Here is a 24,516-nt window from a genome sequence, read left to right as displayed (position 1 = left end):
CAGTCATGCCATTTGGGCTCAAAAATTCCGGGGTAACTTATCAAAGGGCAATGGTCGTTATTTTCCATGACCAAATGCACAGGAATATGGATGCATATGTGGATGACATTCTGGACAAATCTAAAGAAGAAGAAGATCACCTCGATGCTCTTGGTCAAGTCTTTGAAAGGCTCATTCTTTACAAATTGAGACTTAATCCTCAGAAATGTGTTTTCGGAGTTGAGTCCGGCAAATTGCTCGGCTTCATTATCAGCAAGAAAGGAATAGAGGTGGATCCGGCTAAAGCAAAAGCCATTATTGACATGCCACCTCCAACTAATCTCAGGGAACTGCGAAGCCTTCAAGAGTGTATCCAGTCTATTTGCAAATTCATCTCCAATTTGGCTATGAGATGTGAACCTTTCAATCATTTGCTAAGAAAATGAGTAAAATTTGAATGGGGATCGGAATGCCAACTCTCGTTTGAGCGCATCAAGCAGTATCTCCTTAATCCACCAGTTTTGAAGCCGCCAAAATTGGGAAAGCCTCTCTTATTATATATTTTCGTCAATCAGAATGCCTGTGGTGGATTCCTAACACAGTATAAAGAAGGCAGCCTGATAGAGCACGCCATCTACTATGTGAGCAAAACTTTCATTGATTATGAAAAGAAATATTCTCATATGGAGAAAACTTGTCTAGCTCTGGTTTGGATGTGCCAGAAATTGAGACATTACTTGTTGGCTTCTGAAATCAATTTTCTATCAAAGCTTAATCCTCTCAGATATATTCTTGAACAACCATTTCTCACTAGACGGATTGCAAAATGGCAAGTCCTTCTAATGCAATATGACTTAGAATATGTTTCTCAAAAGTCAATTAAAGGCCAAGCGATCGCAGATCAGTTGGCAGATTTTCCTTTGAAAGAAGAAATTAAAGCAGAGGATGATTTCCCGATGAGCACATCTGCAATATCCAACAACCCCCAGTTTGAAACCTATTCTTCGATGGATCTAAAAATATGTCTGACATCAAGATTGGAGTTTTGTTAATCACTTCAGAAAAAGAAATGATCCCTTATTCTCTCAAGCTTGGTTTCCAATGCACTCATAACATGGCCGAATATGAAGCTCTAATACAAGGCCTCAAAATTCTGCAAAGTTTCAATGTCAAGAGAGTGCATGCCTTTGGCGATTCACTACTTCTTGTCAGTCAAGTTAACACTGAATGGTAGGTAAAAGATTCAAAATTGATTCCCTATCAAAAGATCATCCTAGCTCTTGTGGACAGCTTCGAAGAATTTCAGCTCAACCACATCAGAAGAGAGCATAATCAGATAGCCGATGGCTTAGCCAGCCTGATCTCTATTTTATCCTTCAAAGGCAGTGAATCATGTCGTTCTTTCGAAGTTGGCAGACTTGAGCAACCTGCTTTCATTTCAACCATGCCAGTAAACCAGGTAAATCAGAAGGAGAAGCCTTGGTATCAAAATATAAAAAATTTTATTAAGACTGGTGAATTTTCACCAGAAATGCCAAAAAGGGAGAAACATGCAATTCAGCGTATGTCTACCCATTATTTCATTCTTGCCAATGTCCTCTACCGCCGTGGGTTCAGTTTTAAGTATTCGAGATGCTTAGACAAAGAAGAAGCTATATAAATCATCCAAGAGGCACACAAAGGGATTTGTGGTGGCCATGTCAGCTATCAAACTCTTGTCAAGCAGATCGTCCGAGCAGGATACTACTAGAATACCATGCAGCAGGACTGTCATCGTTTTGTGAAAAAGTGCATCAAGTGCCAAATGCACGCACCTTCCATTCATGCGCCGGCTGCGTATCTACAATCAGTAGTTTCTCCTTGGCCATTTTCTATGTGAGCATTCGACGTTGTAGGCCCAATTACCCATTCTGCTTCCAACGGCCACAAATACTTTCTCGCCGCTACAGAGTACTTCACAAAATGGGTTGAAGCCATTACTCTACGCATAGTAGAAGGCCACCATGTGGTTTCTTTCATTCACAAGAATATTCTTTGCCGCTTTGGCATACCACATGACATTGTCTCAGACAATGGAAGCCATTTCAAAAATGAGAGGATAAAAACATTTTGTTCTAAATTCAAAATTTGCCATCATTTCTCAACTCCCTACTATCCTCAAGGGAATGGCCAAGCAGAAGCTACCAATAAGATTCTGATCCGCATTTTGGAGAGGACCGTGAGAACAGGTCGAGATTGGCATGAGAAAATTCATGATGCACTTTGGGCCTACCGAACCACTATTCGGACTCCCACCAATGCCACTCCTTCAGAACTTGTTTACGGAACTGAAGTAGTGTTACCTCTCCATGTCCAGAAGCCCGCTCTCAAATTTGCATCACTTATAGAATTGCCAATTAATTAGTATCAGCAACAGCGATTGGTACAACTAGATCTACTAGATGAAAAGAGACTCAAGGCAGCAGAGCATGCTCAAGCTTATCGACAGAGGATAGCTCGACATTATGCCAAGTCCGTTATTGAGAGAAAATTTCGATTTAACGATTTGGTGCTGAGATCAACAGCTCATCTCAAACATCGACCACAGGGCAAGTGGTCACCCAATTGGGAAGGCCCCTATGTGGTTAAGGAAGCACTTCCTCACAATTCATATCGTCTAATCAACGTAGATGGGGTGGAAATGCCAGATCCCGTCAACGCTCTGCATTTAAAGAAGTTCTATACTTAAAATATTCATTTCGGCCTTTTGTACTATCCAAAGAGTCATTTCAATGAAATAATGATCTTCTATCAATTTTCATGTTCTTCTCCATGATACTGGGGCACTTTATTTTTTAATCTATAATCATCTTCCTTCATCATATGCAGGCAGGATTAGACAAAATTCTTTCCTCAAATTCTACTAATTTTCAAATGATCTTGTGATCTTTAATAAATTTCATTCATATGGTTTATTTTCTCAGATTAATCAAGTTTTCATCAAGTTATTGTCAATGTTTGTCAAGTTTTAACGATTTTTTCGCCAATTCTATTATTAAAGTTCATCCATCTTTATCTTTAAAAATACCCTTTCAGGATAAGTGATAAACCTGATGCCTCCTTTCAATGAGGTATTCTTTTGTTATTTCCCCCATTCAGGATAAGGAGATAAATCCTGAAAGCCGACCACATGCAATTAAACTATGATGGTCCATTTATTCTCACCAAGAATCTTTACCTTCTAAATTCATTGTGAAAATCTAGCTTATCTTCAAAACCCAGTCCTCGCACTGGTTATTGCTCAAACTTTTTCAAAATCCTATATTAAGATCATTTTCAAAATCCGGTCCTCGGACCGATAACTTTCTACATTCAGTCTTCTGATGAAAGTCCTTGCTTCTACAAAATTCAAGTTCTGACTTAAATTTCCCAAAATTTGATATATCTCAAAGAACCCAGCTCCCGCTGGTCATGTATTTCCAAAAGATCCAACATTCGTTGGTCATGTATTTTCAAAAGATCCAGCTTTTCGCTGGTCATGTATTTCAAAGGTCCCAGCTTTTCGTTCGTCATGTATTTCAAAGGTTCCAACACTCGTTGGTCATGTATTTCAAAGGTCCTAGCTTTTTGCTGGTCATGTATTTCAAACGTTCCAGCTTTTGCTGGTCATGTATTTCAAAAGGTTCCAGCTTTTCGCTGGTCATGTATTTCAAAAGGTTCCAGCTTCTCGCTGGTCATGTATTTCACAAGGTTCCAACACTCGTTGGTCATGTATTTCAAATGGTTCCAGCTTCTCGCTGGTCATGTATTTCAAAAGGTTCCAACACTCGTTGGTCATGTATTTCAAACGTTCCAGTTTTTGCTGGTCATGTATTTCAAAGGTTCCAGCTTTTGCTGGTCATGTATTTCAAACATTCCAGCTTTTGTTGGTTATGTATTTCAAAGGTTTCAGCTTTTGCTGGTCATGTATTTCAAACGTTCCAGCTTTTTGCTGGTCATGTATTTCAAAGGTTCCAGCTTTTACTGGTCATGTATTCCAAAACATCCAGCTTTTACTGGTCATGTATTTCAAAGGTTCCAGCTTTTGCTGGTCACGTATTTCAAAGGTTCCAGCTTTTGTTGGTCATGTATTTCAAAGGTTTCAGCTTTTTGCTGGTCATGTATTTCCAAAATCAAAGATTCAACTCAAAGTCTCATCAAAATCTATATCGAGTGATTATTTCACAAAGAATTCGTGAAAACTTTGCCAATTTGCCAAAAACATTTGTTGATTCTAAAAATCTGACTACACAAAAGAATGACCTCAGATTACCTCTAGTATTCTTTCCAAAAGGGTGAAACTTTTTACAAAAAAGAGGTAAAATTTAAATCTTTTCCTGTTGATCAACTAAAAGGATGAAAAAAATATCCTCGATATGATTAGTGAAATAGATATTCAATGATGTTGAAAGGCCAGAAGAGAATTGATATTGATCATGGCTATGGCGCATATTTAAAGACGGCTATCTGGCAATCAGGCAGTGGAAATATCTTAAGCTATAAAAAGAATCCACTCAACCCATATCTTCTTATTCGTTTAGAGCTGAAATCAAATATCTGCAAAAGGGATCTCTCAATTGTCGTCAAGATGAAGGCGAGTAGGCGAGCTAGACCCCCGGGGCTAAAGAAGATTTGGATCATCTCTGAGATGAAGGAGTTTGTGAAGAATCCTTCCAGGGAAAGTTCAGATCACCGTCGAGATGAAGGCGAGTGTGATGAACCTACCGACAAACCCTAAAAGATATTTGATTTCTGCTATCATTTAAAGACCTTTTTGAGCCAATGTCATCAATAGAATTCCTGAGATTAAAGAAGGATCGGAACACCTCCAAGATGAAGGAGTTTTGTGACGTACCCTTTCCCGAAAAAGAGAAAAGTCAAGACACATCCAAATGAAGGATGATGTAAAAAACCCGAGAAAGTTCACTGACTCAAAAAGAGTGCAAAAAGATCATCATGAGAAAACGCCCAGATATCAAACTGCCAGGAGTCATCTTGTCTCATGCAAAATTCCTTTATCAATATCTTTTCACTACTTGCTTTTATGAAATTAAGAATATTTTTTCTCTTCTCATATTAAAGAAATGGATAGTTTCCTTAAAGAAAATCATCAGCGCTAAAATTTCTGAATTTGACTCTTAGGACCGAGGAGTTAACCTCGATGGAGGAAATACTCTAGGTAAAAGAGGGAAATATCTTTGCACATACGTGCACATTTTCAAAGCGTTTGAGTCAACTACAAATTTATCTTATTGGCAAAATTTTCTAGCTATTCCAAGAATGAAATAAATATTCAATATCCATTTTTGATGCAACCTAGCGTTGTTTATATTTTCCAAGAAGAGTTGCCTCATTCAGAAGGAGTATCTCTTCCTGTCCCATCACAGTTTTCTCATTTAAGAAATCTCTATGGTAGTTCCCACTCAGGTTAAGGGTCAAACCTGAATTTTCTGCGAGAAGTCATTAATTTCAAAAGCTATTTCAGTCTCAACAATGAGATGCACAAAATCTTCCCTTTTCCAAGCTTTAGGGAACCCTATCTTCCACCTTTCTCAAATCCCTTTTCGGATTTGTTCGTCCAAACTCCGAAGATCCCATTATGGTTTCTTCGTTCGAGGATTCTGTATGGTCGTCCCCTTCAGGTTAAGGGTTAAGCCTGAACCTTGCTCCGTGAGGTATCTTCCTTTTTCAGGTTTGGGTTAAACCTGAGCCTTGTTACTACAAGATTTCTCGTTTTGACAAGGTATTTTTTTTCAGTCCCATCATGGCTCTGCCCATCGAGGAATCCATGCTTCGTATATCCATTCAAGAAAGGATCATACTCAAGTTTCATTTCACGAGGCATTTTCCCAAAAATGTCTCATCAAGGTTCTCATGTATTCCTTTCCTCATTTCAATACATCTTGATATATCTTCGTCCCATCTAGGTTAAGGGCTAAACCTGAATCATTTCAAAAGTGTATCTTGTCTCACCCATGAGACTTTGTCAAAATTCTCATTTTCACCATTTCGGGATTTTCACCCAAAGTCCCATCACAATTTCCTCATCCTCTATTATTCAGTCATGTCATTTTTGAGGATTTCGTCTCCCAAAAACCATTCAGGATAAGGTTTTAAGCCTGAAGAGCCATATTTTTCAAAATAATTCTTCCACACCCAATTCAGATCTGTTGACTGGGGCATTTTCAAAATTTGGAGTGTTATCTTTGCCACTAAGCTCGGCTTTCAACCAACTTAGTAGCAAAGAGGGGCATCTGTGAACACCCCAAATTTTTTAAAGTTTGGTAAAAATGACTTTTTTGCCCCTGGCCCCATTTTTTGAGAAAATCAAAGCAAATTCAAAACTAAATTTCAGTTATTCTTCAGATTTTTCTGGATTGAATACCATATTCGATTTTCGAATTCGGACCCAGTGTCAAAACCCAAATCTGAGTCTCATTGTCCAAAGTTTCAAATTAAAATTTCAAAATACCAAAAATAATTTTTGAAAAGCTCAAACAGTCCATCTGGTATCCTGTTGGATCCACAACCCTGTATTTCTCAATTCGAGGTTTTAAACCTCGAATATTTCCTAAAAATCCAGATATAAACCCATTTTCTGAAGAAATTTCCCCAAAATAGCCTTGAATTCTCAGAAAAACTCTCTTTTGTAAATATTTTGCAAAAAAAAAAAAATAGTCTTAAAACTTTATTTTCTCATAAATCTTAGGATTTTATTCTAAAAAATACAAAATATGGAAAAATAACACAAAAACAAAAAAAAATCAGAAAATGTGGAGCTAAAACCTTTTAAAAACTTGTTTTTTTTCTAAAAACCTCATTTGAAAAACCACTTTACAAAAGGTTTTCTTTAAAGAGGATCCGCTTTTTGGAAATATCATAAAAATATAACGGACTCCCTCCTGCGCATTTCCCCCTCTAGAAACCTCCATCGAACTCCATCGCAAAAGGGCTCCCCACCATCGTCCATCTTCAACAAACCTTCTTCTCTTCACCCTCAATCTTCAACCATTTCCCCTCTCGAGCCTTCCAGGCTCTCTTTAAGAAGAAACATTGATCTTCTTTGGAGGGCATCCATTTTTCTCCTCTGAGATCCATCATCTACACTCACGCATCCATCTTTTCCTCTGGACTTCGTTACAATCCATTTCTATCGACTCTCACGCGACAATCGCCCCCTTCAGCACACTTCGGTTCCTTCTATCGGGCATCCATTCTTCATCGACCTTCCTTCTGGAGAATCCACCTCAAATTGATCATCCATCTTCTCTCCCCTGCAAGGACAAGAAGAAGAATCTCTCTGCAAATCATTCCCTCTGCAGTCGCCTGTAAGGAATTCAATCCTCTGCAAACAAGATATTATGTTACAAAGGGTCTGGAAGGTCATTCAGGTGTCCTCAAGCGAATACCATGCAGCAGTTTGATAATCCCACCGAGAGCTGTTAAAATTGACCCCTATGAAGGTTGATTCATCCGTAGCCATTTGATCATGTGTGATATGATCATCACAGTGCCTAAGTATTTTGCATCTGTATGTTAACAATAGATCTGTATACACACATTGATAGTGTGATTGCATTCATGTGCTAATGTCTGCCTATCGATTCAAGATTGAATGAATGATCCATCCAAACAAGTAAGTTGAAATAAGGGGTTTTGTTGATCCTAAAACCTGGTGATGAATATTTGAGAGAATCGATAGCCAGAACGCCACAGATCAGGTAAGCAACAAGGGTTGGTGCTTGGGAGGAGTCCATATGAAATGGTAATTGTTGCTGGCCATACCCCTCTTAGTAAAGGTACATTGGTCAAGTCTCACAAAGGAAGCTACAGTATATGCAAGATTTTCAGGTCACAGTGGAGGTTGTCCTCTTTTGCTAACTGATAAATTATTGAGCATAATGTTTTTCTCTACATGTTATATATATATATATATATATATATATATATATATATTATTGACGACAACACTGTAAACACCCCAAATTTTCACCCTCATCCAGTGTTTATATATTTCATGTATCATTGCATATCATTGCATGCATTCGGCATACCATTTCATTGCATTGCATGTCATTACATCTCATTTTCGAGATCCAACACTCCTGTTTTCAAAATATTTAATCCAGATTCGGGTTTTAAAACTTTTCTTTTAAAAATAATTTTAAAACCTAGGTTTTTAATCAACATTCTGTCATTTGCCAACCCCCAGGACCTTATATTTTGAAATGTTTTCTCAGAAAACAATCTGGATTCGTTTTAAACTCAATTTTCAACTGATTTCAATTCTCAGATGAGACCCATTTAGGTGGTGTCGCTTCTGGATTCCTTCATTTATCAAAAATCTCAAAAAATTTAGAGTCCTAGTTGGATAAGGACTCTGTATTTTCATCTGTTTGAATCTTTTTTAACCTTTTTAAAACACCATTCTGATTTTAAACCAGTTATGGTCATATCCCTTGTCCATTTCCTCCGTTTTGGTCAAAATCTTAAAGTCCTAGTTGGATCAAGACTCTTTTTCCAGAGTCCCAGTCGGATCAGAACTCTACCTTTTACTAATTTTCTACTTGTTTTGGAGAAAACCTTTCAAAATCTTCCGTCCTGGTCAAAATTCTAGAGTCTTAGTTGGATTAGGATTCTTCTTCAAGAATCCCAGTCGGATTAGGACTCATCTTCAGAGTTTCAGTCGGACTAGGACTCTGTCTTTTGTCATTATTTTTACCTATTTTTAACTAAATCTTTCAAAATGAGTCAAAAACTCAGAGTTTTAGTCAAACCAGGACTCTGTTTGAAGAGTCCTAGTTGAATCAAAACTCTGATCCTGATTCCAATTTTGAGAGAATCTATCAAAACTATTACACTTTTATCAAAGAATTTCAAATTTCTGGGATTTTATTCCAGAGTCCAGATAGAATCAGGACTCTGCCCCAGAATCCTGATCGAATCAGAACTCTATCCAAAATTGGTTTTCATACTTCATTTTCACTGGTTTACAAAAGCTTTGCCCAAATTTCATCATTTGCTTATCAGAAAACCAAAATTCTTAGAGTTCTGATCGAATCAGGACTCTTTCTTAGAGTCCTAATCAGATCAGAACTCTGAACCAAAACTTCAATTTCATCTTGTTTTTAACTGTTTTTCAAAATTCTCTGATTTGTTTTCTCAAAAAATCCAAAAATCTGAGAGTCCTAGTTCAATTAGGACTCTGTCCCCAGAGTCTCAGTTGAATCAGAACTTTGGTTTATTTCAATATTTGATATTGTTTTCACTGCTTTCATAAGTTTTTTCATCTGTTTTTCAGAAAAATACCAAAAAAATCTAGAGTTTTAGTCCGATTAGGACTCTGTCCCGGAGTCCTAATCCAGTCATAAGTCTGTTTTAAAGTTCGTTTTTACTTCAATTTTCATTTATTTCTATTTGTTTTCAAGAATTAGGTCATTTTGTAGAGTCTGGTTAATCCAGGACTCTATTTCAGAGTTCTGATTGAGTTCGTAGTCTAACTCTGACTGTATTTTTTAACTTGTTTTTACCAGTTTTGATAAAATCTTTCAAAAACTTCTTCATTTGGCTTTTAAAATCCCAAAATCTCAGAGTCTTAAAGTTTCGGGACTCTAGCCCAGAGTCCTAGTTTGCTTAGGACTTTATTTTCAAACCTTTGAATTCAATTTGTTGATTTTAACCCATTTTCAAAGCTATTTTCAGTCTTTATTTCAATTTTTTCAAAACTTCGATGTGGGGCCCACTCAGTTGGTGCCATATCCAGAGGAGTTCTGACTCAGTCAAAACTCTGTACCATTTCAAAACTTTCAATCTCAAAGTCTACTTTTGAATCTCTTTTGAAAAACCTCTCAATTTCAGGTTTTAAAATTGTTTTTGAAAATTCAAGTGGGGCCCACTCAGGGTGGCGCCACATTTGAAGAAGTCAAGGTTAGACTAGGGTTAGTCATTGTCCTAGTTAGGTTAGGGGTTTAGAGGAGTCAAAATCAATTTTGAAAATCCATTTTATTTAAGTTTTAAACCATTGGTTTTTAAAGGTTTTAAATTCAAGTTTTACAAAAACAAATGTGGGTCCACACTTGGTGGCACCACATTTGGACTTTCTAGGGTTTAATTAGGTGTTAATTAGGGATTAATTAGAGTCCATTTAGGTTATAATCCTCTAGGAAAATCGTTCCCTTAGTGGATTTATTAAAAAGAGTCCTGAAAAAAAGAAAAACCTCTTAATTAACCCTAATTGACTTTTTGAAAACCTATCAAAAGAGGACTTCAAGAGGTCAAAAGGGGGTTATTTTTCTCTCAAATTTTCGTGGTCTCTCTTCTCTCTCCAACACCTCTCCTTCCTCCATTGTTGCAGCCCCAAGGTAAGGTTTTATTTAATTTATTTTATTATTTTCATCATTTTTATTACTTTATTTCATTAAAATAACCATTATCACCTCCTTTAGCATGTTTTTTCTTTTCTTTTATTTCAAAAAAATCATATGAGGACCTCAAGATGATGTTAAGCTGATGTTTGATGGTTCCTTACACGTTTTGATCACTTAACAATGTTTTATTTTTTTATTTATTATGCTAAACGCCCGAAAAAGATTACGATTCACCCGTTTAATGGGTCGAATCTATCTTTTAATGGGTAAATCAAAATATGACCATGGATTCCCTGTTTTATTTTTAGTTTTTAGCATATTAGTGTTTATTATATGTGTTTTATCATCAAAATCAATTTTTTTTTGCTGTTTAGATAATTTTTATGGTTTTTTATGCTTAAATCATATTTTTTTAGTGTTTCTTAGATTTCTGCATGTTTTAATTTCAGATCAGTAGAAAGCATGTTAGTTCGTATTGAAATATTCATTAAAAATTTCTGATTTTTTTATATATAATACACGGATATGTTAGTAAACTACTGTAAAAAATTTAGATGTTTTGGGATTCGGGAACCTGTTAATAAAATACAAAGTTAAATCAGGATTTTTGTTGATTAAAATCGTTGTTTAATTTCAAGCCTAACTTGCAGATGTGTTATTTCTCTCATCCGATATCCGATTTGAGATTCATAATATACAGTGGGTTTATGTTGATGTGAACTATTTACTGTGAAATTTTGATAATTTTTTGCCTCCGTTTGGTATTTTTCCTCTGTCAGAGAATCAGATTTAAAATTTAAAACTCGTTAGGGTTTACCGAAACCCTAATCAGACTTGTAATGATCATATATCTCAAACCCTAGATCCGATTCATGATCTGTAAAAAAGGAAGTTAATTATTTTTGTGTCTAATATTCACTACTGAAATTTCAGAAATTTTTGGTGAAGGCTGTTATTTATTTCTATATTTATAACCGGAAGCACCTGTTCTAAGTAATTTTATATTCATTAAATTTTAGTCCAGATTGCCAAAAGGGTTTCTCCCTTATCGAAGATGATTTTTCCAATCTATAAATAGGAGATTCTCTGTTTTTCTATCTAGTTTACCTTTGTAAAAGTTTAGAAATTTTAATGTTGATTTGACCCCTGATTCGGGTCTAACATTGAAACTGGTCTGTGACCAAGGATAAAAATAGCTTATTTTAGGGTTTTAATGCAATTTTTGAGTTGGAATAATGTCAAAAATATATTTTTATAATTATAATCTAATTTTAGGGTTATAATAAGTGTATGTGCCATTTTTTATGAATTTTGGAATCCATTTGATACTTGAATGGATCAAATAGCAAAACAGGGTACCTATAGGATCCAGAAACACTGCAAAAATTGTGATTTTCATGATATTTCATGATTTTCGTGTATAAGTTCATGTTTTTAGGAGTTGTTCATGTTTAGAATCATATTATGATGCTTCATGATTAATTTTATGTTTATTTGACTTCATTTAAACCCTAAACCCAAAGTTTTTACCAAAATTTATTTCAAAAAACCCTGATTTCAAGGCCATAGTCTTGCTATCAGGAGCATTTTGGTCATTTGACCTCAATTTCGAAATTCTAAACCCTAATTTTCATATTTTTAATCATGTCATATCATATTTGGTCTGATTTATTCTCATTTGAATTTCAAAAGTTGTATTTTACCAAATATCTTTCTGAAAACCCTGGTTTCAAGGCCATAGTCTTGCTATCATGGGTATTTTGGTTATTTTGACCCCAAATTCGAATTTTCAAATCTCATCTTTATTATTTGTTTGATTTTATTTCATATTTCATTAAGTTTATATCAGGGAATCATGGAAAAAGACTTATATCTAGAGAAATCAAGTAATTTCCAGATATTACTGGATAAATCTAGAAAAGCCAACATATCTTCATTAACAAGTTTTCTAGTTTTGCAGGGATATTGAAGACTTTACTTTTCTGTATTTAAATTCAATTAGTGATGTAAATTAAATGTAAACTTTGGAATAAGAATTTCAATTTCTGCTTAAATTAGGATTTGCATTGCATATAGTTTGAACTTTGATATATAATTGTTATGCTTGTTATTCACATGCATATTTTTACAAATTCATCATGGTCTACACGAATGGCACGTGCACTTGCTCTTAAAGAGTTGACAAACTCGGCGGAATTCGTATTTATGGCCATAGTCAGAATACGAATGAGACCCAAATTTGTGATCTTCGTATTAACCACATTCAGCCTATACTCTTAAGCTAACTTCAAAATGCACTGCATTTCTTAAAACTCAAAAGAATTTTCTGAATTCCTCAAAGAAATATCTTTCAAATCCATATCCATTCATTCAATTTGCATCATTTTCTTAGTTCAAATTCCAATGTCAATTCAGAGAAATCGATTTTCTTAAAATTTTCTAAGTCTTACTCAAAAATCGATTTTCTCAAAACTCTGGGTTTTCAAATGGTATTTCAAGTATTCCTCAAAGTTCAAAATTCGATTTTCCAAGTCATAATATCTTCAATTTCAAAGTTTGAATTCAAGGAAATCAAATTTTCTAAAGTTACTTGAAATTCCTCAAAAATCGATTTTCACAAAACCTCTAGATTCTTCAGAAATCGATTTTCATTTTCCTTAGAAATATTCTCTCAACAAGGCTCACGATTTTGCAAATGATATCTTTTCCAAGAATTTTCCAATTATTTCAAATCTCAGAAGCAAACATCATGTTTTCAAATCTGCATTTTTCAGAAAATTCATAGCACATGCCTGATTCTTTGTGCATTTAAGAAATAGAACACGATTTAGATAAGTTGAGCAAAGCTAAGCACACTCTTGATCCTTGGTTCAATTACCCCTGGTAAAGGTGCCAGGAACGGTTGAACCTGGTATCGACAGGCGAGTCCCATGATTCAGAATTATCCCGCATTTTAAAACGGAGGCGAGTTATTTTCAAAAACTTTTTCAAAGGTCAGTTTGACTTGCAAAAAGTAAAAATTTTGCGATGATAACAGGTTTGACGACCGTGATGGGACCTGTCTTCACCTGATCAATTGTGTGCTTGACTTAGCTCAAATTGTCAAAATTGTGTTTCATGAAATGTCAGCTTTTATTTCATGATATCATGTGAACCTAGGAGCCTAGACTTGAACCCAGCTGACATGGATTGCATGTAGACTAGGCATGGTTTGGTAGGACCATATTGAGGAGAATTATTCATGCTCACATAGACTTAGGTCTAATACAACACTCCTCAATCAAGGAATTGCATGAAAATAATGCTTGCTTCTTCAAATATTTTAAAATTCTATCTCTTTAGGACTTAGAGCCCTTTGTTTGCTTGCATGTGCTTATGTTTTCAAAAACTACCCCACCTATCTTTACCCGGTCTTCACGTTGCTGGGCTTTCTTCCAGAACCATAGTTCGGGACAAAGCCTCATAACTAGGCCACCTATTTGGGTTAACGCCCCCCTGCCACGTACCAAGGGCCATAGTCCAACATATATCGGCAGGTGCTCAAGGATGTTGGAAAACTTGAACCTAGAACCGGAGAAATTGATTTTATGCCACGTACATCGGGCCTTGGCTTGAGTATATAGGCATAGCATGATTGGACACAGATGATCTGAACCTTAGAGTTAGGATTAAGGTCCTACAACTATTTCAAAATTTGTGCATTTAGAGTCAGCTTCTTAGGGAATGTTGTATGTGCATAATTGTTTGTGCAGGATATGGTGTATTCATTTTCTGTCTTATTTTATTATATTTTTCCAATTTTTCCAAAATATTGAATGATTTTTCAAGTACCTCATTTATGAAATCTTTCTTTATATTTTCTCAAAACCCTAGACGATTTTTCCAAATTCTCCTCTATTTCCTCAAAACTCCAGGTGATTTTCCATCCTTCCTTCCTTCTGGATCTCAAATTTTCCAGCCTCATTTTTTATCTTGCTTGCAATTTTTCAAAATTCTTGTATTTTTCTGAGTCTTATTCCAAATTTTCCATGTTTTTCAGTCTGATGGCATCCAATCAACTTGATTCAGTCTTTCCTGAGGGTCACATCTCCTACGAGGTGCGACAAGGTCTTCCTGAACATCGAGTCCTCAGCACCGGATCCTTCTTTCTCCGGTGGTATTATTTATGGCTCAAGAACTTTTCTCGTATGTTTCCAGACCATTTGAACGATTGTGGATTGGAACTAGCATCCGCAGTGGGAAAGCAGACAGTCAACGGTAATTTGATCCACGCACTGGCAGAGCGGTGGAATCCGAGTACTAGTACCTTCTGGTTCCCATGGGGGGAAATGACTTTGTTGATGGACGAATTCTCGGAGATTATGGGATTACCTAAACCAGTTGGTCAGCCTGGAGATCCATTGGAAAAACAGTTTTTGATCAATGTCAAGGGTCTGGATCCCCGAGACGCTTAAGCTCGCATGACAGGATGCAAGTCTTGGCCATTAATCGAGGAGAATGGAAATGAGTATGTGAACCTACTTGAAATCTACAGACAGTATGGGGCATTTGTGGAAGTCAGCTCCTTATCTCGAACAACTCGAGAAAGAATCCAGCATGCGATGGTCTTGTGCATTGTGTGATTGGCTCTCTTTCCAGATGGACGGAATTACATTGATATCAGGATAGTTCAACTTCTGCGAAGGTGGGGAAGTCGACAGACCAGCCGCCTCTCCATAGCTATGGCCGCACTCGCTTTTCTGTACCAAGGGTTGACCCGTTTCACACTCGGAGAATCAATTCTGGTCGAAGGGTGCACATATGCATTGCAATCTTGGTTCCTTCGACATGTGCCAGCCCGAGCCAGTTCATTCAGATACAATGGTGAAAAGCTTCTGCCAGTTGCGCAATACCGGTTTTTAATCGACAACCTGTAAACACCCCAAATTTTCACTCACCTTCTTGACATTTCCACCGATTATTACATTCTGGTTCTCCGAAATCAATGAAGGGCAAAATGGTCATTTTCTAAGATTGAACCTTGCAGAAAGTCCTAAATTCCATTCTCGAGTCTCAAAACTTCTTTATTTAAACTCAGAGACATCTTCAAACTGCAAATTTTCAAAATCTCATGCTTAACCAAAAGTCAGAATTTTCAAATTCAAATTTAGAGTGGCAACTTTGTAGGACATGTCTTTTGCATAGCATTGCATGAGCATTTTATATCATTTCACTGCACAGCATGTCATTTTGAGATCCGGAACTCCTGATTTTCAAAATTGTCAATCCAGATTTGATTTCTAAACTTTTCAAAATTGATTTTCAAAACCCTGGGCCTTCAAAATTACCAATTCTTCCCATTTTACCCCCAGGACCCCAAGTTACAAAAGTTTTCTCAAGAAAACAATCTGGATGGTTTTGATATTTCAAAATTTTGCCAATTGGAAAGAGGGGGACATAATTTCAAAATTCATAAGATCTTATTTCAAACTTTTACAAAAAAGGCTCCGAATTTCCCTACTTCTTTCAAAATTTCGCCCTGAAGAACCATTTTCTTCCAAGTTTTGAAATCAAGCCGAATTTTGCTTCGTGTTTAAAAAAAAAAAAAAAAACTAGCCTACTATTATGAAAATTCCAAAAAAAATCCACTTGGCTCTTATTTCAAATAAGTGACGTGGGACCCGCCTCGATGTGGTGTCACACTAGAATTTTTCAAATATTTCTTTTATTTTCAAAACAGTGCCCATCCGGAAGTGGAATTCTTTTATTTGATTTAATTTTTAATGAAATAATTAGTGGGCCCACGTAGGTGGCACCCCACTAAGACTCTTTGCCAAGAGAAATAACTTTTTAGTTGAGGTGGCACCACCTTAAAAAAAAAAAGGGAAAAGAAAAAAAGAAAAAAAAATTCATTTTCTTTTTACTTCCATTTCACTTTTTCAACCCCAAAGGGCGCCATCGAGAAACCCTATCCCATTTTACCTAAGCTTTCAAGAGAGAAGGAGTCGTCCCCTCTCAAAGCGGCGAGTTCCCTTTCTCAAAAAAATTTCAAAAAAATTTAAATGTTTGTTTTAAGAGTTATCAAGATCGGCTAAAAGGGGAGGAAAAAGGGGGCGTTTTGAAGCATCGGCTATTAAAGAAAGAGGGAAGGTCCAGCAAGGCCATGGGCGATTTCCCTTAACCCCAGTCCTCCCCTGTTCACGAACTCTTGCTCTCCTCTCTTTCAGCCCACCAACAGGAGACCAGTCGTATCTTCAGTTCAGCAGCAAAGGAGTCGGCGACTCCAGCTCTCCCCTTTTCACAAGAGGACTCCTGTGGAGCTGCAAGGCACACATTGCAGTCGATCTTGAGTGTTGCGCCTCCTCCATTTAGTGAACCAGTCCCCAAAACACGACGTCTGGAAGTAAAACAGCTCAAGACCCTCTGCACCCCTGCCGAATCAAGGTAAAACCTCTCTACCTTCGTGTTTACATGAAGTAAGCATCATATTCATACCAGATTTCTTGCAAATTCGTTTCAACAACTAACGTATCTTGCATTTTGGTTTGTCCAATATGTCAAGGATCGATGATATCATCTAATGATATTCTCGATTCATTCTGAAGGTCCTAATTTCCCCAAATGACATTTTCTTGTAGCTTTTATGTGGTCCGATTCAGCACCATGAACATTTCAAACTAATTTCTTCCCTTCTGTTCATAATTTTCCCATATATATATATGACTCATACTGTCATACGTCTATGCTTTTATCATTAAGAGGGATCATTTTATCAAAATTTTCCACCCTTCAGTCTGTTGCAAATGCAATACCTGAGGTTTCAGTTGTTATTTATGGCAATTTCCTCATGATTTTCCTATTTAAAATGTGGTTGCAAAAACCCCTTTTACATGTCAGATGATTTCTTCTTTTTGCTGAAGGTGTCTGTAGGTCGAGGGATACAGTGATAGCCGACAAGGCTCATCCTACAGAAAAGTGTGCTCTTAACCAAAGCACCACATTTAAACTTAGTGTATTATTCCTTATATTCCCCTGCGTCAACCATGTTTAAGTCCATATAGCCTTCTGTTTCACAGTTTTATATTTTTTTTTTTTAGAAAATTTCATTTTTTTATATGTCTCAAAATGGGAAAGAGCTGAGCGTTTTATGACTTGTTGCGCACTGTTGAATGTCTCCAAATTTTAACATAGAGCTGAAATCTTGCAATGTGCTGATGCTGATGAATGTAATGAGGATCTGTTTAAGCTCTGATGTTTCATTTGATTCCAGCTTCCTATGTTTTTATGCCCTACGTTCCTGCATCCCGTATATGGAGGTTGCTAAATAAATCTTTGGGATTCTGGCAGCACGAATGGGCTCATATAGGTTCAGATATGCCCACAACAGCCATGATCAGAGATGTGGCATTTATGGTTTACTTCTTATTAAGAAGTCCAGAAGATGAAATGGAAAGAAAACTCAAGTTTACCTTTGTAATTCTGTGAGGAAAATATCTTCAGTTTTTTTCTTTACCTGTAGAGACTTCTATGATATTCGTTGGTCACACAAAGACACCCCTCTTATGCATTTACTCAGGTTTTGAAACTAAAGAAAAACAAACTTTCACAAATTGGCAGCAACCTGTTTCTTCCTCTTACATCTTCACGGCTGGCACTTAGGTGCTAACAGTGTAGTGCCTTTCCCCTGTACACTCTGCTATTACCTCAACTATACTTAGGTACCTTACACTAAGCACAACACTATCACCTGTACCTATGTTATTGTGTATAGCACCGTTATAGTAAACTGATGCGTAGCTTTTGCACGTTATGTCTGTATACTAAGTGTCTCACTGTGTCATGACTGCAAATTCATTTTTTTTTACATCTTCTGATTATTGTATCAGCCACCTATGATGTTTTGCAAAACCCTTTATAACAGTTTGTTGACCAATTTAGCATATTTCACTTGTGCATGATGTGATATAGTTCAGGTAGGATTAATTTGTGGGCTTGTGATGTAAGAGTTTATTTTTTTTATGGCAAGCCATTTAGCATATATAGGTCATTAGTTTAATTCCTGTTCATCCATTTTTTTTTTATCAATATAACATAGCATTCATACCCTGCATCTGTGAATAAGCTCAATGTCCCCTGAATATGATCCCCATTTTATATACATATGTGAAAATTCCTGTACATTAATATAATGGTCTTCATATTCAATAACCGTTCCATCGGCCACCCATGTAATCCATAGTTCTTCGCTCCACGTGTATCCTACAATGTTTTACACACACTTTGTATAGATTCACTGTAATTTCATAGCCATTGTAACAGGGTTACTTATCTTCTATCCGTTAATAACATTACCTGCATATTCCATACATGTCATATTATGGCGTCTATCTTCATCTCATATCATGAGCATTTAGCCACTTACATGCATAGGTTCCTTATTTAGCCCAAGTATGGCTTTTAGATATTTTCATATATATATATATCCTATTCATTTCATCTTCATCAAGTAGTGCATTTCCGTTATAATTCATATGTAATCCCTTGTATATTATCGTCAACATGAGATTTTCAATCTCTCGGTGGTATGGCATATTTCTTGTGCCAACTCTCATTTGCAGGAAGGAGCGGAAGATGTGGCTTCTATTAGCTTCATATATATATTTTTTTTATTTTGCTCTATGCCAGAGATGTAATAATCAAAATTTGGAATAATATTTACTTTTACTGCTTAGATTAGGATGCATCTCATGTAGTTTGATTCCTGCAATATCCTGATTCTATGATGCATATATCTCAATTTTTAAAATTCACCATGGATGAACACGAATGGCACGTGCACCAACTCTTAGAGAGTTGATGAACTCGGTGGAGTCCATATTTACGGCCCTAGTCGGAATATGGACGAGACCAAGATCCATCATCTTTCTACTAGTCACATTGAGCCTACACTCTTAGGCTATCTTAAAAATGCACATCATGTTTCCAATTTTTCAAAACATTGTGAATTAACTCAAATAAAACTCTGAACATATCCATGGCCACAGTCAGAATATGTGAAGGATTTACTTTGGCTTAATACACATTTTCCAATAAAATCTCTCAGAAAATCTTCTCAAAATGCATTCATTCACTCATATCATTTACATCATGAAATCATTGGTTTTCTCATGATTTTCTTAAGAAAATTTCATTCTCAAGAAATCGATTTCTCAAGAAACTCTGAGAATTTTTCAAAATCAGTTTTCCCAAGGCAAGTTTTTCCACAGTTTTCCATGGAAATCAGTTTCTCAAGAAATTTCTAAAATTTCCGAAGTTGGATTTCCAAAATCAAAGTTTTCCCTTGATTCTCCCTGGAAAATGTTATTTTCTTAAGATTTTCAAAAGGAGTTTCCCAATCTTTCTCAAGAATCAAAATCAATTTTCAAGGGTAAGATTCCCAGGATTTCAATTTCCTGAGTTCCAATTTTCCTTCTCTAAAGAGTTTTCCAGTGAATTTTGTTCATTTTCCTAAGAAACTTTTCAAAGCTAGAATTTTCTTGATCAACATTTTCTCTTCCAGTGTTCACCTTTTTCTCAAGAATCACTTCTATTTTCCCAGGATTTTCAACCATTCAGGATTTTCCCAAATCTTTATAAACTTTTCCGAGATTTCAAATCTTCTTCATCAGAATTCCTTGAGAAATTGATTTCCATCTTTTTTTTGAGAAATGCTTTTCAACTTCAAATGTTTTCTAAGCATACATTATATTTTCCAACTTGCATTTTACAAAACCTCATAGCACATGCCTGAATTCTATGTGCATTTAGAATAGAACACAATTTCGATGATTTAACTATGTCAAGCACAATTTTTGGTCCTTGGTTCGATTACCCCTGTTAAAGGCGGCAGGAACGGTCGAACCTCGTACCGACAGGTCGAGCCCCATCCCATAGATTTTCCCGTAATTTTTAAAATGGAAGCGAGTATTTCTAAACATTTTCTAAAATCCGGTCAAGTTTGAATCGCGAAAGCATTTTCCTCTCGTCCGCAAGGAAGGGAAGACGGAAAAAATTTTGCGACGATAACATAACCTTCAAGAAGAAGAAGTCGTATAGGACTATTTTGATCATCAGGAATCACCTCCCAGATATACTTATGCATATGGCAAGCGATTCAGGCTACTTGGCTCATTCTTTTGCGCATACTACCATCCAGAGCGATGTGTCAGACAGTTCTCTCAGAGACAAAAGCACATAGAAATTCGTCTACTATCAGGGATCTTGCCAGAGTTCGATCTCACATCAGATCAGTGGTCCGGAGCATACCATTCTGCCAGACATGGCTGGGATTCTTTTGTTACTCTCACTATTTTTCCTGGTCCTCGAGTGTCCTCTGATTATCAGGAGTGGTGGAAAATTGTTTGTCCTCCTCCCCTTTGTCAAGTATATTATTAATAAAATCATGTTTTTCCTTTAAAAAAATTCCTTTAATTTTCATCCTATCTTGGTTTGACGACCTCGCCTAGGTAACAAGGCGTATTTTCAGTTGTTTATTTTGCAAAGAATAGCAACGCAATTGTCGTGACTCCAGCGACGACTCGGTCCCTAGTAATGGGACATCCTTCAAATTGTCTACCAGATATTCAGGAAATACTTCCGATTTAAAAATAATTTTCAGCAGCTAATCCTGAGTTTGCCCTGCAGAGAGCACTTGCATCCTTACATGGTTCATACGAGGTCCGGAAATAAAACCGCGCCAGTCCAGATTACCAGTTCCCCGTCAGCTTCAGTACAAGAAATGGCCTCTTCACAATCTGCCGAAAATGGAAATCAGCAAGCTAATGATGACATCGACCCACAGATGTATTCATTATTCTAGAGAATGCTGAGTAAGTTATTGACTGAAGAAACAGAAGCTAGCTCAGGAAAAGCCCACAATAAGAAAAAGATCAAGTGTAAAACCCGCAATTTTTCAGAAAATATCTGAATAAAATTCATGAGGCATTTACCGGTAAAAATAGCATTTCTTCTCAGAATGCGAAACGAATCAATTCCTGCGAGCCAGTTATACTTAGGATATTCGTCGAATTGCGAATATATGCTCAAACACTCTGGAAGCCATAACTTCCTAACTAAACGAAATCAATAGATTCGTACGAGCCAACTTTCTTAGTTACGTCAATACGAAGAAAATGGCGTACTCAGAATTTTTCGGAAAAAATCGCCGGAAACCCGAAATTCTTGCGGGACCCACAGAAATATTGGTGGGACCCACAGAAATATTCCTCAAAAAATATCTTGTGGGACCCACAAAATATCCTATGGAAATATCTTGTGGGACCCACCTCAAAAGGAACCTCCAGGAATTTAAAAGAAGCCAAGGGGTAAAAGGGGCATGGGAAAACCCAAGAGGAGGTGGGCTTGGGCTATAAATAGCCCTCCCCACTCTCTCTCTTCTCATAATTTCGACCCCCCCTCTCTCTCTTGCCTTCTCTCTCTCTCCTAAACCTCCCCTACCTAGCCTAGCCCACCTGAGCCCACTTGACTTGGCCTGAGCCTGCCTGACCTGGTCCTAACCCAACTGACCTGGGTCTGAACCCACTTGACCTGGTCCAAACCCAGTTGACTTGACTTGAACCTAGTTGGGTTTAAAGTCAAAGTCAAAGTCCTTTTTGGTCCAGATTCCGGTTTGGATTTCTGAACCCAGACCTAGCCTACTTGAGCTGAGTTCGAACCTGCTGAACCCAGTTGACATGGATCGAACCCTGTTTGGTTCAAACCACTTAGGTTGAGTAGCTTGACCTGCTCTACCTCTTTCTCAACTAAGTCAGTTTCATCTGACTTAGTCTGACCTCTCGAAGTAAGGCTCGAAGCCAAAGAAGCAACCCGGAGCCGTTTCTTCCACGATTTGAAGTAAGTTCGCTTCGTTGATCCATCTCTCTCAAGTATTTGATTGTTTGTATATAGAATATACTTTCTGAAGTAGTATCTTGCTTTAGTTCTGGATTGAGCCCTTTTTGGACACTTCGGTGTTCACCCGCTCGTCTCGTAACTATCGTCGGATATATCTATGTTCAAACACGCAGTATATGCGTTTTTAAAATGGTATCTCGCCCTAGTTCTTGGTTGAGCCCTTCAGAACACTTCGGTGTTCACCCGCTCGCCTCGTAACTATCGTTGGATACGGATCTAGGTGTATATCTGCTGATTCTGCAGACGCGTCTTATATCGCACAGGCTATGTAATTTACCTTTGCCGTCGCGTCGTATGATGCCAAGGCTCCCTGTTTTCTGCACTTCTGATTACTGTACTTCCGATTATGCATTTACTTACGCCGTCGCGTCGAACGATGCCAAGGCTCCTCCTTTCTGCAATGTATTTACTTACGCCGTCGCGTCGAACGATGCCAAGGCTTCTGCTTTGTTATATATGTAGAATATTTCGTTCAGTTACACACCCTGAACAATAGTATATGCATTTCTTTACGCCGCCGCTGTATAAAGCACAGGCTTCTGCTTATACTACATATATAGCGCATAAATGAGCGTTCAAATGGAGATCAACTCCAAATCGCCCATGCGATTCCTTGACCGCTCCTCGTTCAAGATTCTGCTTGACGAATGAAGCCCCTATTGGAAAGGCTTCGCTTTTTGGCAAAATGCTCTTTACGTAAAGACTAAGTCAATTACGTACGGCCTGGCTATGGCCAAGGGTTCCTGCAACCTTGATGGATGCAAAGTGCGCACAACGGTGCGCATCCATTTCCCCGAATTAAGCGTGGCGATTTCCTACCAAAGAGGGGAGATGCCGCTGAAATGGATAAAAGAAACGCACGCTTTCTCCGTAAAAGAGAGGAAGTGCTGCTGAAATTTCTGAAGAAGCTAAGAATAGCTCAGAAAGAACGTAGCAGGATACTCTGACATATAGCAGAGTGCTACCCAGTTCATGGTTTGCCCTCTACAACGTAGAAGGGTTCGTCGCACCACTGCCGGTAGAGCAGGGGAGGTGCTGACGAAATGGTCGGCAGAAGAGCTGCTGGAACCAATGGAACGGCATAATGATGTCCGTTGATGGAACGAGGTCAGATCGGCTCGTATCCTTGTGCCTGCAAGGGCACCTTGCTCGTAAGGGCCGCTGAGCCGGAGTAGAGGTTGCGCCTTGGCTAGGTTGGACTCGTTGCGTAAAAATACGTCGAGTAGCCGATCTATTTAGATCGAGTCATATGCATGCTCATTGAGAACGGTTACACAACCAGACTCGTAAGGGCCGAAGAGCCAGAGTGTGTTGTTTCCACCCAAAGAGGTGTGATGCTCGTGGTGGCCGAAGTGCCAAAGAGCGGTGTTCTGCATGCATATGAATAAGACTTAAGGTCGCACATACCCCGCGGTTGAAGATCGTGTTAGGGGTACCCCCTCAGTAATGACTGTGTTGGGGAAAACTGAATGGGGTCGGGTACATACTCCCGTAGTGCTGAAAGCACGGGCTGCCTAAATGGCATGCAGATTCTGTCCAAGTAATTGTAAGACTGGCAGACCCCTTCAGGAATTATGCTCACTGTGGAATGACAGTGATGGTACAGCCTTGAGTGACATGTATTTTACTTTGGACCTGATAGAGTCCACGATGGCCTCAGTCACTCATGGGTTTTGGGGTCGTGGTTATCCTTAAGATCTAAGGATTGAACCCAACTACTGCAAGTAGAGGATGCATCCGAATATGGGCCTAGTAGGGTTCTCCCAGTTGAAACACACTGCCCTACTATGGATAGGGTCAACAGGCCTCTGGGGTATCTAAAATACATAGAATAATCAACCCCCAGAACGTCGCGTTGATGCCCGGACAATAGCTCTACCTGCGTACCAAAGGTGGGAGCGGTTAATTATCAAACAATGCATTAGTTCTAGGTACAGCGATGCTTTGAATGTATGAGTGGATGACGTGTTGAGTCAGTCCTGCATAACCTTTGTGAAGGTGTCATGTTCGGTATACTACTGGACCGACTGGGCAAAGACCCGTGTTGTATCCGCACGACTAAGCGAAGTTCGAGGAGTTGTCCTTAGATGCGTGGGATACGGATGTGCCAAGTATGAAGACTTGAGCTAGACATCACTTTGAGACCCGGAAGAGGTCATGGCTAAGTCGTGGAGACTTATGCGGCTATTCAAATCACAGCCCTGAAAAGGCTTGCTCTAAG

Source organism: Nuphar pumila, chromosome 1, assembly GCF_984573655.1.
Source record: "Nuphar pumila chromosome 1, dmNupPumi1.hap1.1, whole genome shotgun sequence".
NCBI lineage: Eukaryota > Viridiplantae > Streptophyta > Magnoliopsida > Nymphaeales > Nymphaeaceae > Nuphar > Nuphar pumila.
Note: the sequence above shows the minus strand (reverse complement) of the source record.